Source organism: Etheostoma spectabile, unplaced genomic scaffold, assembly GCF_008692095.1.
Source record: "Etheostoma spectabile isolate EspeVRDwgs_2016 unplaced genomic scaffold, UIUC_Espe_1.0 scaffold00018866, whole genome shotgun sequence".
In the NCBI taxonomy this organism is placed as follows: domain Eukaryota; kingdom Metazoa; phylum Chordata; class Actinopteri; order Perciformes; family Percidae; genus Etheostoma; species Etheostoma spectabile.
Window position 1 is genome coordinate 31,164 of NW_022604530.1, and position 4,162 is coordinate 35,325.

The 4,162-nt window shown below is 42.1% G+C and overlaps 2 non-coding genes across 2 annotated transcripts; both read right to left on the reverse strand.

The window, feature by feature from the left end:
• Positions 1 to 1,271: 1,271 nt before the first annotated feature.
• Positions 1,272 to 1,353, reverse strand: trnal-aag (transfer RNA leucine (anticodon AAG)). Its single transcript has one exon. It is a non-coding gene; the product is annotated as a tRNA-Leu (tRNA).
• Positions 1,354 to 3,207: 1,854 nt separating this feature from the next.
• On the reverse strand, positions 3,208 to 3,279 carry trnac-gca (transfer RNA cysteine (anticodon GCA)). Its single transcript has one exon. It is a non-coding gene; the product is annotated as a tRNA-Cys (tRNA).
• Between the last annotated feature and the right edge of the window lie 883 nt (positions 3,280 to 4,162).

Genomic DNA, 4,162 nt, shown 5'->3' on the forward strand with positions numbered 1-4,162 from the left:
ACCCCCTGGTCTTATCACAAAGGGTGGGGTCTCTTGGCCACAGTGGTGTTGTGTGTGCCTATTCGTTATCTTTCAATTGGAATGTGACTTAAAGTTTATGACCCTCAGTTCAGGACTGGCAAAGCAAAAGATCAGTGGGCCATGAGAAGAACATCATCGATTCAACTTTGACACATTTGTAGAGCTGTATTATACAAAATGTAACAGAACATCTTATCTTATAAAACAGAAGTATTGCAAAACATCTTTAATGTAACAAACAACAAACTATATACTTATGACAACAAACTTAATGCATGACCAACATGTCTTCATTTATGCTGAAATAATGCTTTTACCTTTGACTTGATGTATAATGCAATCACCCACAATGTTTAAGCACATATAACATTTAAATTCCAACAACGCATACTCTTAATAAGTAGACTTCCAGGTATTTGCATGACAAAGACACAAGCATGGACACAAGCATGGCTGTTGTGATAAGATGGTGATATAATCAACCACGTTCAAACACACCACAAGCTATCTTGAGGGTTACAATTTTTATCATTTAAAATAGGGTCACTTCCTGTCACCCGGGAAGTCTTACCGTCTTATAAACCTGGTGTGCACGGCAAACTTCCTTTTAAAACAGAAAAGAGAAGATGCCGGTAAGACAAATCTGAAATGACTAATGTTTAACCTGTGTTACACTTTGAAACTAAATAAACAGACACATAGTTGTCGGAGATGTGAGTATTGCGTGGTTATTGTGAATAGATAATGTTGTGTGAAGTATGGTATAGTTTTAAACAGAATGACGGATTGATGAATGCAGCAGTAGCATGTAAATCACCGTAGTTTTAGATGTTTAAAATGTCTGCACAAGAAAGCTACGAGATTACTGTGGGGAAATGGAGAATGGCTAGGTAACTGAAGATTTTAAACATTGTGAAAATTAAAGAAACATATGAACACGTTAAACATATGCAGATATATAACAAATCCCTGCAGTCTCAGTCTTTGGATGGTATAGGTAGCATACCGTGACGGCCGACACGCGCCCCGTCAATTTTGGCAATGAATGAGTATTTCACATTAAACACCTACGATTGGGTGGTCATTATAGCCAGGGCAGAGTACAGATTTTAACAGCAGAGTCAGCAAGGAGTCTACCAAGTTTCCTCTAATGACTTTTGGTATTTTACCAAGCTATGTCATAAGGAATGCCGTCATCTGAACTACAAGTCATCACATTGGTTGCCTTCCAGCAGTGTAGTATTTGCAGATGGCAGTGGTGGGATTTGAACCCACGCCTCCAGAGAGACTGGAGCCTTAATCCAGCACCTTAGACCACTCGGCCACACTACCTGTATGCAACTATTAACAGCATTGTGAGATGCACAGGGACCGTAACTAACAGTATGCTTGTTAATGTTATTGGAATAAACTTTTGCAAGACAAAAGCCAATACTTTATAAAAAAAATGCCAGTAAAAAATGTTATCACTCTTTGTCATTTTTCTCTGGCATCGTTGATTATTAGAATATTGTAACCAGCATTAAGTGAATAGGTTTAGGTCTGTGTGAATATGGGCTGAGCATCTACCTGGCTGAACTTGCGAACAACTCTTTGCATATTCACTGTAAAAGAGCCATTACTCCTCCAACTGCCAACTATTGTTCTAGAGACAATAGGATATACAGTTTTAGATTGCAAGGTAACTGTCAAAGAAGAAAGACTACACGGAAATACCTCAAGTGATCAAAACAGTTTGTCAAAATTCACAGCATATAAAACTACTCTTTAAATATGTTCATGTACCATTCAAAAACAAAAGTACAATCATAAAACATATACTACTTAGATACTGCAGCCATCCTGATCACAGCCACGGGGGGGGGGATCTGCATGTGCTTTCTTACCAGCAAGTTTCTGGAGGTTTCAAATGGCATCTTTAGATGGCGGCCAGGGTGAAACACTGATTTGCAAAGTGTATAGCTGTAAATCTGCTTCCTAAAAACAATAACAGATCCGGCACTCCTCTCCCTATTTCCTCTTTTCATCACTCTTTTTTTCCTTACCTCTATTAGCAAGTACAGTTCGGCAAAAATTAATCTTTGCGGCCATGGTATGCAGGTCACTTGATGTAATACAAGCAAATACATAAGGCCCCCCCCAACAGTTTTGTGATACGTGGCGTGCAACTATATGTCAATGATCAAGCTTGTTGCTGTGACCAAGAAACCACCAAAAAATGACTGATACATCATCAGTTCCAAAATTTTCTTGGATGCCAATATTTGAATTCAAAGTCAGAATCAATTGACATGTAAGAACAAGACAACGCACGTCCAGCTTCTATCACCAGTCAGCCATTGCACCCACACTGCTGCTGTATGTGGACTGTGGCTTCTGCGTCAGTGAGGGGTCCAGCAAGCTGCAGACAAAGTTTGGGGAGTGGCCAGACCAAAGGAGGCCACCATCAGCCTCATTGAGCGGCGGCTGCAGGAGCTAGGAGTGGCAAACCGGAAGGACCTCATGGGGTTGCCACTGCAGGACCAGGTGCGCATGGAGCAATCTGGCGTGTGCAGCAACGCCATATCAAGTGCAGGACCTGCCTGGCTGGTAGCAGCTTTCTGCTTGTTTCTTTGAGCTAACTGTATTAGCTGTAGCCTGGCTGGTAGCAGCTTTTTGCTTGTTTCTTTGGGCTAACTATATCAGCTTTAGACCAGCTGGTAGCAGATTAAATCAGCTATTTATTTGAGAAGTGGGAGAACTTGCAAAATAGCAGGGTGTTCAAATACTTATTTTCCTCACTGTACGAGGAAAAATGTCTTTTTACAGGCAGAAACCTCAGACTAAAACTGGCTCATGGAGGGCAGTCATCTGACACAACCAGTTGGGGGAGAGGGTGAGAGAGAGAGAGAGAGAGAGAGAGAGAGAGAGAATGGATTGAAAAGATGACCGGTGGTAATTATGGCAGCAGCAGTAAGGTAGAAAGAACTATTACTAATAATAGTAGCAGTAATAGTGCAGGGGTCTAGCAGGACCACGGCAGCAGCTGCATCCACTACTCAGGTGCCACCACAATCCAAGGAAAATCTGACAAGGGAGAAAGCACAAGGGTTTCTGGAAAGAAGCAACATTAGTTACATGCATGCTTTTTTCAAGTATCATCAACAACAAGAACTATCATTATATGATAGGGTACAAACATCTTGCAGGGGGCACCCAGATTTGAACTGGGGACCTCTTGATCTGCAGTCAAATGCTCTACCACTGAGCTATACCCCACACACTTTATGTGGAATAAGACTATGGTGCATCAAAACAATGGCTGGGCCTCCACCATGTGGTTACCTTTGTTGGTAGGTGGAGTCTGACGGGCTGTTGGGTTTAGAAAAAATAGTAGTTTGTAGAAGTTCTTTGTAGTAGTTCATGGCATAGCAGGGCACTGTGCGGCATCACAAGGCACAGCAGGACGTAGCAGGGCACCACAGAGTGTAGCAGATGACATGGCATCGCAAAACGTGTAGCGGGACCATGGCGACAGCTGCTACCATGATTTTGGAGCCTCCCAGATCCAAGGGAACATGCTGGGGAAAAAAGAACATGAGGACTCCGGGGAGTGACTCCCAGAGCTAGGTTAGTAACAAGCATTTCTGGAATATTCAATTCTATGCCCTTACTATAAACTTTATGATTCAACAAGGTGCTGAAAGCATTCTTTAGAAATGTTGGCCCATATTGATAGGATAGCATCTTGCAGTTAATGGAGATTTTTGGGATGCACATCCAGGGCACGAAGCTCCGTCCACCACATCCCAAAGATGCTCTATTGGGCTGAGATCTGTGACTGTGGGGGCCATTTTAGTACAGTTAAGTCAGGGGTTGGCAACCTGCGGTTCCGGAGCCGCATGCTGGCTCTTTGATCCCTCTGATGCGGCTCAGCTTTTAAAAAATACTTAATGAATATTTAATTAAAATGTATTTGATTTTAGTTTGTACAGCAAATTAAAGACATCATTTCAGCTGTGGCCTGTGGCCTCCTCAACTGCCTGTGATGAATCTGAAGACTAAGGTGATATTGAACAAATTGCGCTGTTCTGCCAGTATGTAAACTCAAACTGGCCACAAGTAAAAATGATCCAGTTGATACCACTTAAAGGCCAAACAT